We start from the raw sequence: 12478 nt of genomic DNA on the forward strand, positions 1-12478 counted from the left end.
CCATTATACCCGTGGCTGGGCCATATTCCATGTTTCACCCCCGTGGTAGGGTTATAAACCACCATTATACCCGTGGCTTATAAACCACCATTATACCCGTGGCTGGACCATATTCCATGTTTCACCCCCATGGTAGGGTTATAAACTACTATTATACCCGTGGCTAGGCCTTAACAGAAACAGAACAGATTTCACCGAAAATTCGATTACAATCATATACAGAATCAGAACTTCATGCTAAGGTTTTCAGATGACACATCATATCAAAACAAAACACTGAAAAGTTTCAGATCATTTCACATGTTCAAGATAAACATAAACAAAATATTATCATTTGTTCATAACAAAACTTTTAGAATTCCTTATTCGCTCTTTTACATAGTTCAGGAACAAAGTGCACAAAACTAGCTTATGTCTACACCAGTCATGACAGAAAATACTTTCTCTTATATTGAATTTATGCATATGCAGAATAAACATCTGAGGTTGTTTTCAGATCATTTCTTTTAAAAAACAAACATGTTTATTTTCAAAGTCAACCTCATTTTATTTCTTTTATGCAAAACTAGTATATGAACCCCGCTTACCTGGACTTCTTAGCTTTTCAGAATTTTCCTAAAAAATGTCGAGTTGACTATAAATCGTCACCTATAAAAATAATCACACAATTTCCGTAAGTTTTCAATCAATCACGGATTTCCATATTTAAGCCTAAACTTCTAAAATAATCTATCTTAATTTCTCAAAACTTAAAACCCTCATAATCTCAAAATATATCACCACTTCCTAAAAAAATCACCAATATCCACCATGACCAACGTCAAACTCAAAACACCAATATTTAAATCCGAAACAGCCAACAAATTTCATAACATAAACCAATCACACAAACAACTCCATCATCCAATCCAACCGACTCCCTTACTCCTCGGACTCAGTCCGGCACAACCAACCAATTCACAGTAAATATGAGTTAGCGCGAAAATACATTTAAATCTCAAAAGTTATTCGAGAAAAATACTTACAATGCTATAATATAATTTTTGAAAGATCACGGAGTGCTAGAAACGGCAACGCAGCAACAAAACAGTACGAAATGCACTGTGGTCATGGGTCTCAGAAATCCACTTTTGAACGGGTGTAAACGAAGACCCGAGATTGATAGGGTAAGGCCTAGGGATGTCGGTGAAGCTAGTGGTGGTGGTGGTTGGCCGTGGATGGCGGCGTGGGAGGCGGTTTAAGGCCAAAGATGCTCAAATCGGAGATGGAGATAGATGGGGCTTCACTGGTGACAGATCGGAGCCAAGAATGGGTGCACTAGGTTGCTAGGAGGTCGAGGATGAAGTGGTGAAGAGATGGTGGCCGATGGTGGCGCGACGGCGTGGGGGCTGAGATTGGAGGGAGGTGGTCGTCGGAGGGTGGGGAAGGCCGTGGGCTGGGTGGTGTTGCCAGACGGAGGCGCATGGCGGCGGGCTAGGGGAGAGAAGGATCGGACGGTGTGAGAGAGAGGGGTTGGGTCGTGCACGGGAGGGAGCAGTTCCGGAAAAGGAAAAGAAAAAAAAAGAAAGAAGAAAAAAGAAAAAAGAAAAAAAGAAAGTGGAAAAAGAAAAATGAAGGAAAATAAATGAGGTCTAAATCTCACAACTTGGGTCAAAAAATTCCAACGAAAATTATTTCAACACAACAGTTTTAAATAAAATAAATTTAAACACAGTGACTAAGTGAAATAAAATAATTACATCCAACAATACAATAATTTTAAAACCCACAAACTAATTTAAATTAAGAGAAATTTAAATGCATAACAATTATTAATATTAAGGAAACATGTCAAATTTAATTTTCACAAATTAAAAATCATGAAAAAAAAAACCCAATAAAATCTGAAAATTTAAAACAAGATAATCAAATTTTAAATTAATAACAAATAATCCTTCAATTAAAAAAATACACTAAAAAAAATATACGGGGTGTTACAACCATCGCATGCCAATTTTGAAATTAAAATTTAATAAAACTATTAAACAGAAACAGAACGTACCCCTTTGATGGAAGAGAAAAGCGATGATCGGGCCAAAGATGCCAATAAGATATTTGTGGGAGGTCCATCAAGTCGACACGTGACAACGTTTTCGGGTAACTTTGGTGGGTGTTTGTTTTTGCCCACCCCTCCGGAGTTTTCAGCTCAACTTGCTCCGTTGCAATACGATGCACAGTTACAGACACTGATCCTTAGCAAATATGGTATCCTACTTCCCTTAGAGATAACACGAAAAATCTCATTCGACAAGTTCGAAGCACAAAGAAAAGAACCAATTCACCGAATCACCAGATCTACCCGAATTTACATTCATTGTTCACAGATCGAGAGAGAGACTTACCGTAAGGTCACCGGCAAGACAGACACGGCAACGAGAGAGAGATGGCTGCTGAAGCTTGAAATAGAGAGACAAGGCAGCTAGGGTTTCACGATTTCGCATGAGAGAGGTCTGAGTTAGAGAGAAATTGCTTGAGAAACTCGAAGAGAAGAGAGAGAGAGAGGGGGTTCGCCAGAAACCCTAGCCTTCAAAAAGAGATAGAAGAATATCATGGGTGGTGAAACTTTAACTAAAGATTTTTTTTTAATTATATATAAATACGAGTACCGAAATTTCAATCTGGAGCACGGTTTCATACCTGAACCAAGTACTGTTTGGGTTTTGTAATCCGTAACTGGAACCCAGGTATCTAGGTTTCAGATCGGGCCTGAAAAAAACCTAGCCCAGATGAATAGTCTTAGTAGTAGGGGCATATTTAAACGCTTGGCCAAAGGCCCTATAGTTGTTGATGCATCTCTTCGACAAGGTTGGAGCCCAATGGTTCGATAAAATGACCAACGAGGAAAGTTTGGGCATTAATAAGATGCTCATCCATGAAAGAAATAATAAATAAAACATACCAAGTGTAAATAAAGAGAGAGACACAAAGATTTTAAGGCATAAAAGTCTACGTCCATGGGTCGTTCTGGGGGAAATCCACTATATTAGGTAATTTTACAATCTCTCATACCCTTTTGTAGCTCTCAATACAACAGAGGAAAATCTGATTCCAAGGAGGTTGAAAAAGATGCCTCCCTTCTGGAGAGAAAAGTCCCACGAGATGGCAGGGAAACCTTTCCTTTTAGAGTTATCCAATCCTCTTACGTTCACAATGGTCCATTCCTTCAGTAGAGGTTCCCTTCCTTCTTAGGAGTAGTCGAGTCCTACCTACTTTATAATATCACTTTTGTCAATCAACTTTACTTGTTTTTATCTCTTCCGTTCATTACTGGCAATGGACTTCCAATAGGCCAGACCAAGTTCATTTCATATCCAATAGATTCCAAAAATTCTTAAGGTCGACTTGTCCAACAAGAAGTCTGACTTGTTCATTTCATATCCAACAGATGGCCATATCCCATCTGAAAAGGGATTTTCTCCACTTCACAAAGCCCATTGGGCTGAGGCCCAATACCCGACTCAAAATCGACCAAGTCCGCGTAAGGGTCGAAACATATACCAGGTAAAGGAGTCGAGTAGTCGACGAGACAGCTCAGCCTGATAGCCTGCAGCCGCGTTCAGAACCCAAAGACCTACACAAAGCATAGTAGGAAATGCGGACAGCCCTTGATCCATCAATATCAGATCATCTACGGCTCATAAAAGACAAGCGCAAAGTCAGGAAACCACGCCACATTAATGGCGCCACTATCAAGCTATACGTCACATTTATGGTGCCGTTGAAGAAGCCACGACACATTAAAGGACTCTGACAACAGAAGGGGCACAAACTCAATGGAGACAAAGATGATCTGCAGCTCCCCCAACCTACGGTATAAATAACAAGCTCCAAGTACGAAAAAGCTCTCTTATCCCTAGACTCCTTGACTTATTTACAAATTTATAAGAACACTTACTAAATTTGGTATTGGAGACTCCCCAGCCCCGAGGCCTCCCTCCCCAACTTGCCTTTTCCCTTGTCTTTTGCAAGCCCATTCGGAAGACATGAGTTGCCAAAGCCTGGCCCAAATGTGTGCAAAACAAGATGTTAACAGTGGTGTCGTCTGTGGGATCGTTGTAGATCTTACGTGTACTTCACATGCCTGAAGCAACCCGTTCCAGGAAACTCGGAAGCTTGCCAGTGCTACCAGTGGCATAGAGGTTAATCAGCAAGAGAGCCAATTACAGGGGAGTGAGAAGGGCGCAATAAAAGAACACTATACACACACCTGCAAAGAGGTGCCAATGAATGGCGGGGTAAGCAAGGCATATCTTGCAGGGGTGCCGGCACCTTGCCACAGCTCCAAATTGTGCGTAGGTCATACGTAAAGTTCGAGATGAGGAGGAGCTCCGGAAAGTGGAATCAATCGGACCATTAGAGCTTGTCACCCTTAACCCAGATCGGCCAGAAGTCAGAGTAAGGATTAGCAGCGAAATGACAAATGAAGCCCAAAATGCCATGCGACAACTCCTCATTGAGCACCAGGACGTGTTCCCTTGGAGTCACGAGGATATGCCCTGGAATAGCGCCCGAGGTCATCCAGCACATCCTTAGCATAGACCCAAAAGCCAAAGGAGTAAGGCAAAAACATCGAAGCGTCAGTGCGGAAAATAATGTTGCCATAGCCGAGAAGCCCATTACCTGGAGTGGTTGTCCAACATAGTACTCATAAAGAAGCCGAGCGGTCTATGGAGAATGTGCGTTGACTTCACCGACCTCAACAAAGCCTACCCGAAGGACAGCTTCCCGCTTCCTCGCATTAATCTGATTGTCGACTCCATGATGGGCCACCATATGCTCAATTTTATGGATGTCTACTCTGGGTATAACTAGATTTGCATGAACCCTGAGGACGAAGAGAAAACTTCATTCATCACCGATTGAGGCTTGTATTGCTACAAGGCGATGCCCTTCAGGCTTAAGAACGCTGATGCAACCTACCAAGGATTGGTCAACCGTATGTTCAAAGACCAGATAGGAAGGAACATGGAGGTCTACGTAGACGACTTGCTAGTTAAGAGTGGAACCATAAAACAACACCTGAGCAACTTAAGGGAGGCTTTCCCGATACTACGACAATATCAAATAAAGCTAAACCTGATGAAATGCACTTTTGGTGTTGGATCGGGAAAGTTCTTAGGATTCATGGTGTTCGAGCGTGAAATTGAAGCCAACCCCGAGAAGGTGGAAGCCATTCTCAGCATGGCCCCACCTCGAAACAAAAACGAAGTACAAAGGTTGGCTAGGCGAGTAACCGCCCTCAATAGGTTCATGTCAAGATCCACCGACAAATGCCTATCTTTTTTCAAAATTTTGTGGAAAGCATAGGCATGGGATGGCAAGTGCGACCAGGCATTTGAAACCCTCAAGAAGTACCTTACGAGCCCACCGCTCCTCAGCTAGCCCCAGTGAGGGGAAACGCTGACCCCGTACTTGGCGGTCTCCCCTTAGGCCGCTTCATCGGCATTGGTACTTGAAGAGGAAGGGGCCCAGAGGTTAGTCTACTACACTAGCCGGGCATATCAGGGGGCTGAAGCCGCACAAGCTGCGTCCATACTTTCAAGCTCACCCAATGCGGGTAGTCACGAAATCCCCTTAAAAAAAGGTGCACAACAACCGGACGCCTCAAGCCGACTTATGAATTAGGCAACGAAATTGAGCAAGTTTGACATCGACTATACGCCACGAAATACCATAAAGGGGCAAGTGCTAGTGGATTTTGTTACTGAGTTTACCGGCTTCTCGACAGAGAATGATGATGCATCTCCTGTAAATCCCTGGCAAGTATTCATTGACAGCTCTTCTTGCTGGGCTGGGGGGAGTAGGGATGCATATCGTCACGTCTAAAGGAGAAGAGTACAATTACGCCATCAAATTGGCGTTCAAAACGATGAACAATGAGGTGAAGTACGAGGCATTGCTATCAAGACTAATGGTGGCCAAGTCTTTTGGCACCATTGAGATAGAGGTATGGGCAGACTCGCAGGTAGTGGTAAATCGAGTGCGGGGAGAGGTTGTTGTAAAAAGTGAAAAGTTGAGGAGATATTTAGCGCTAGTAGAGGCCGAATGCCCACACTTCAAGTATTTCCAGATTCAGTAAGTGTCGAGGACAGAGAATCAGAAAGCAGACAAGCTGGCACGTGTTGCGTCCAGATAGGAGGACTCCCCCTGCCAGAACAAATGGTGATTCGAACTGTGGAAGTACCTGCCGTGGGAATTGAGGTGATGGAGATAAGACCCGGAGCCCCAGACTGGGTAGAAGGCATAATCAGATATTTGGAAACTAATGAGATGCCAAAAGACAGACATGAGGCTTTAAAGATCAGAAACAGGGCAGCACACTACACTCTAATCGAAGGAGTCCTGTATCGGAGGGGCCATTAGGCACCTCTTTTGAGGTGCATCTCCTCGGAAGAAGCACAATATGTGTTGGGAGAAATACATGAAGGGATTTGCTGGAACCACTCAGGACGACAGGTGTTGGTCGAAAAGGTAATAAGAGTAGGCTATTACTGGCCCCAGGCCCTGCGGGACGCCAAGGACTACACGCAGAAGTGTCAAAAGTGCCATGAATACGCCAGGATGCCCCATTGCCTGCTAAAGGAATTGATGTCAATCACATCACCTTGGCCTTTCACCCAATGGGGAGCCGACTTGGTCGGCCCACTTCCCCGGGCAAAGGAGGAGTCAAGTTTGTAGTGGTGACTATGGACTACTACACCAAGTGGGTTGAAGCCAAGGCCTTAGCAACCATCAAGCGAGCAACATCCCTTGGTTTCTATGAAGGACGGTAGTTTGCAGGTTTGACGTCCGCACCATCATATTGGATAACAGGAGGTAGTTTGATTCCGACCACTACCATAATTGGTGCCGAGAATTGGGAGTCAATTTTCGATATTCGTCCCCGAGACATCCTCAGGTTAACGGGCAAGTTGGGGTGACCAACAAAACACTAATGGAAATGCTCAAGAAGCAGCTCAACGACAGGAAGGGGGTGTGGGCAGAAGAACTCCCCGTCGTCTTGTGGGCCTACCGGGTCACGGTGAAAACATCAACAGGGGAAACCCCCTTTACCCTCACATACGGCCACGAGGTGATGCCGCCCGTAGAGATCGAAATCCCCACCTATAGAGTTCAGCACTTCAAGCAAGAGTCTAATGATAGGCAGCTACAAGAATAGCTGGACTTATAAGAAGTACAACTAGAAGATGAGATAAGAACCGCAACCAACAAAAGAAGGGCCCAGAGATGCTTTAACAAGCGCGTGCGTTCGAGAACATTCAAGGTCGGAGATGTCGTGCTCATAGAGACAGGAACAACAACAAGGGATGAAGGAAAGCTAGGCCCCCGATGGGAGGGCCCTTATGTGGTCATCGCCACAAATTGCCTGAGCTCTTACCACCTTAAAGACTCCCAAGGAAACGAGCTACCGCATCCATGGAATGCCGAGCATCTATGGATATATTAGTGCTAAGTTGGTTTATTGTCATTAATTTATATGTTCTCATTCGCCCATTGCAGACCCTAATAAAAGAAGTTTTTGTATTTCAATGGTTGATTTCAGGAACATAACATAACTCGCCAAGTAAACTCCCCTCTGACCAAATCAACAATCTCCATCAGCAAAGTCAACTCCACCAAATGGGAACTCCATCAACAATTTATCTCCCTACGAGGTAAAAAGGAAAAAGTAGGCCTAAAAGGTTGCATTATCCCTCTCGCAAAGAGTGCGAGTCAGTCCTTGACCACCCGAAGACAAAGGCTTACCTTCCTTGTTAAACGTCAACAAGCGGGAGCGGGTCTAGTAACAAACTGCCCGAATGACTTACCTCCATGCAGGATACGAAGGGAAAGGTAGGCCGAAAGGTAGGCCTAAGGGTTGCATTATCCCTCCCGCCGTGGAGAGCAAGATCAGCCTCGCAACCCGAATAACTTATCTCGACATCCGTTGCGACGAAGTGTGGGATCAGCACCAGCCTGATCCAAATCTACAATTCCCTGTGATGTCAACAGGCAGGAATGGGTCCAGAACAAACTGCCTGAACAACCTACCTCCCAACGAAGGATGATAGGTGAGCAGGCGGCTCAACCTCCTTGTCTGGCAGAGAGGGATACCATAGGGAAAGATAGGCCTAAAGGTTGCCTTATCCCTCCCGCAAAGAAGAGTCGGATCAGCCACACGGCTACCTAAATAATTTACCCCAGCCACCGCTAAGATGAAATGTGGGATTAGCGTCAGCCTGACCCAAACTTACCCTTTCCTGAAGTGTCAATGGGCGGGAGCGGGTTCAGAACAAACTGCTCGAACGATATACCTCCCTCGGGGAACAAATGAATGAGTTAAGCCAAAAGCGGTCTTGTTTCCCCATGAAGGAGAGCAGGTTCAGGCTCAAGGCTGCCCGAATACTTACCCCAACCCCGGGGAGAGCGGGTTTTCTCCACTTCACAAAGCCCACTAGGTCTCAGCCCAATACGACTCAAAGGCCACCAAGTCTGAGTAAGGGGCAAAACATATACCAGGAAAAGGGGTCGAGTAGTCGACAAGACAGGTCAGCCCGATAGCCTACGGCCACGTTTAGAACCCAGAGACCTACACAAAGCACAGCGAAAAATGTAGATAGCCCTTGATCCATCAATATCATATCATCTACGGCTCATAAAGGACAAGCACAAAGTCAAGAAATCACGTCGCATTAATGGCGCCACTACCGAGCTACACGCCACATTTATGGTGCAGTCGGAGAAGCCACCCCACATTAAACGACTCTGACAGTAGAAGGGGTACGGACTCGTTGGAGACAAAGACGATTTACACCTCCCCCAACCTACGACATAAATAGCAAGGTTCAGGTACAAGAAAGCCCTCTGATCCCTAGACTCCTTGAATTATCTACAAACTTCCAAGAACACTTACTAACTTTGACATCGGAGACCCCCCGACCCCAAGGCCAACCTCCCCAACTTGCCTTTTCTCTTGTGTTTTGCAGGCCCATTCGAAAGACCTGAGTTGTCAGAGCCTGACCCAAAGGTGTGTGAAACAAAATGTTAACAGCATTCATTCGGTCCACTCGGTCCATGAAAACAATGAAAATTGTTTTCATTGTATATATATGGTTAATGAAATTAAGTGATCTCCTTAACATTTTATATATGATTAATGAATATTAAATAATTTTATTGTATATATTGTCAATGATGATCCCTTGGATGAAAATTACAAAATTAACTTAGACAACTACTATATAAAATAATAAATTAAATATCTAAAAAATATCTATATATATATATAAATTCGGTCGGTCTCGATCCAGTCCTATCCAAAAACACCACACCCTGAGACTTACCAATAAGACTATTGGTCCAGTCCGGTCTGGAACAAAACATTTGGTCCAGTCCAGTCTGGAATGAAACATTCAATCCAGTCTAGTCTGGACTGAACCATTTCGTCCAATTGATTTTTCTGGTCTGATCCGGTCCTCTTACAGCCCTAGCCCCAGCTGTTCTGAGAAGTTCTCACCAAAACCAAAGGGGTTAGTGTAAATAATTCAAACCATGAGTTTTATGTTGCGTTTAGATGCTAAGATGATCTCAGATTATCTGAGTTGATTTATAAATAGTAATATTTTGTGGGTCCCATTAAGATGTACTTGAATGTAAATCGGTTAAAATATGTGTTTAAATGTATGAAGTATATTCATATGAGTTTAACTTTTTTATGGGAAGTAGAAAAAGTGGTAGGTTCTATTAATGAATGGGCTGAGATGTGTTTAAAAACCCAACACAGCCTGAGACTTGCAAACTTGAGCCAAGTGGCCTAATGTTTGGTAAGAATTCGACTTTAGTAGAGCTCAAGTATGGCTCGAATCTACTATTGGGATTGTTTCAACTCTCTTTTCTTTGCAGGAGTGCTACAAGGGCTCGAGGCACCCAAGTCGGGCTTGAGGGCTACCCTGTCATGGTGATAACAAAGATCTGATGCGTGGCAATGTTCTAGTGAAGATAGGGAGTTGAGGTACCCGAGCGGCACTCAAGGGCGACCTTGCAGCTAGTGCACCAGGTCAGGTGGCCAGATTTTCAAGCTTTTTTTCTGGTTGGGCTTAGTCATCGTTGTGCATACTCTTTGTTATATTTATTCACCCTGGGCCTCTTGTATGGTGTGTCATTTTTATTCCATTTATTCGTCTTGGGTCTCTTGTTTGCGATCTAGGTTGTTTGAACCAATGTTAAGGGGATTTTTGTTGCTCGGCCTAGCATTGTTGCTCAATGAGTTCCTTTTGTTGCTCAAGGCAAGCATTGATGCTCGATGAGTTCTTTTGCTGCTAGGGGTGAGTAGCGTTCTTCAGGAAAGCTTTATTGCTCAGGAGAGCTTTGTTGCTTGAGAAAGCTTTGTTGCCTAGGAGAGCATTGATAAGTTCCCTTGTTGCTCGGTGATCCCCTTTATTGCTCATGTGAAACTCACAGTTTGCTCACTCGTGGCCTTTAGGCCAGATGGCACCAGTTCAATTTCCTACCTAAAGAACCGGAGTTCAAGTCCCCTTGACTAATATGAAACGAATTCTATGTGAAAGAATTTGAGTTGGAAAAATATTGCCTGCCATGAATGGAGAGCTTCATTGGTCACCAATTGTGGCTAAGATCTTGTCAAATGTCCAAATCAAACTTCCCTAACCTAATTTGGACATTCCACACTGTAATTTTGAAAACATTGCTCTAGGTGCTAACACCGAGGTTACTATTCACTCTGAAAAAGGAAAAAATAATTTTGCACTGTAAAAAATTCTAAAAATTCATACTAACCTCAAAGTACAAATAGTTTATCAAAATTTGACTCTGAAGTGCCTTGAAATAATCAAAACACGTTTTCGAATAAACATTATTCCAAAAATTGAAAAAGGTTATATTGTGCTATAAAATCCTAAATATTCATACGAAACTAATGGCGTAGACCGTTCCTCATTCTCACACTTTTAAGTACCTCAAATAAATAAAATCGCACTACTGAAACCACAGTGAGTACAACACTAACTATCCTGATAGACTAAAACCTAAGTGGTTGGGTCAAGTCATGAAAACTTTCAGGTTTTCACGAGATTCCTAAAGTCTAAAGAAATTCCTACGTTAAATTTCTGGTGAGCTGTTATAGTTTTTATGTTTAAAAAAGATGAAAGGATATTCAACATAGATATATCACAGCACAACAAGAATAAGAAACTAATGCAACGAAAAAAACTGAATAGTCTAAATTACTATTGAACAGAAAAATTAGCAAACTAATCCAACCAACAAAACTGAACATCATGCCTAAATCACAGTTGAACAGCAAGAATGTTATGCAAGATGAATTATCATAACATGGATATATCACAACACAACAAGTAAAATAACTAAATAATCCAACCAACAAAGAACAAGTTATGCTATTCGTGATGGGGGCCTTACAAAAATAATCAAGATTTGAGGATGAACCAAAACCAGCATGGATAACTCACAGCATAACAACAAAAATAACAAGCAAATTGATGAGGTAAACAACTGAACTGTAGGAAGAAAAGTACAAGAATAGGTTATGCTATTTAGGAAAGAAGCTTATATGTTTAAACAAGATAAAAGGATGTTCAGCATATATATATATTACAACACAACAGGTAAAATAAGAAACCAAACTACCAAACTAATCCAACCAACAAAACTAAACAACATGTCTAAATCACAGCAGAACAACAAAATACTAGGCTAATCCAACTAACAAAACTGAACAACATGCCTAAATCACAGCAAAACAACAAAAATACCAAAAGAGAGTTCATAACAAAAAAAAATTTTCGAGCTATCAATTTTTTGTTCCGTATACAATTAACTTTCCTTATGTTCCATAAACTTACTTTTACCTATCAAAACACTATTCGTTAACCACAAACTGAGAAAAAAATATTCTAAAAATAGGGAGTTACAAAGATGCAAAATGATAGAGTTACAAGCGGATTCGAGAGAGCATTTCTCTCAAAGTAGCCGAAGAGAGAGAGAGAGAGAGAGAGTGTGTGTGTGTGAATCAAATGGCACATACCTATCGTGGTCGGTTGGAGGGGCTTCCATCGATGGACAAGTAGAGTGCGAGAGAGAGCGATAGCAACTAGGCGTGAGAGAGAGTGAACGCGGGGATGGTGGAGAGAGAGAGACTGTCGAAAACAGTAAACAATGGGTTGGAAGATGTACAATGGCTCCCAAAATACTCCCCATATTTTGGGAACCACGATAGCACGTGTAAGTACAAATCCTAATTTAGGAAATTGGATGGGAGGGGAAAATGAAAGTTTTTCCCAAAATTCCTCCTATAATTTGGAGAAGAGGAACGTATAGAAAACGTATGTCAATGCTCTAAAGGCGTAGTTTTCGGGCTACTTCCTCATAGGTGGGGTGACCCTTCTAGTGTGACTTGATCCACCTTGAGGGCCTATTACTT

The sequence above is a fragment of the Juglans regia genome, chromosome 11, assembly GCF_001411555.2.
Source record: "Juglans regia cultivar Chandler chromosome 11, Walnut 2.0, whole genome shotgun sequence".
NCBI classification, from domain to species: domain Eukaryota; kingdom Viridiplantae; phylum Streptophyta; class Magnoliopsida; order Fagales; family Juglandaceae; genus Juglans; species Juglans regia.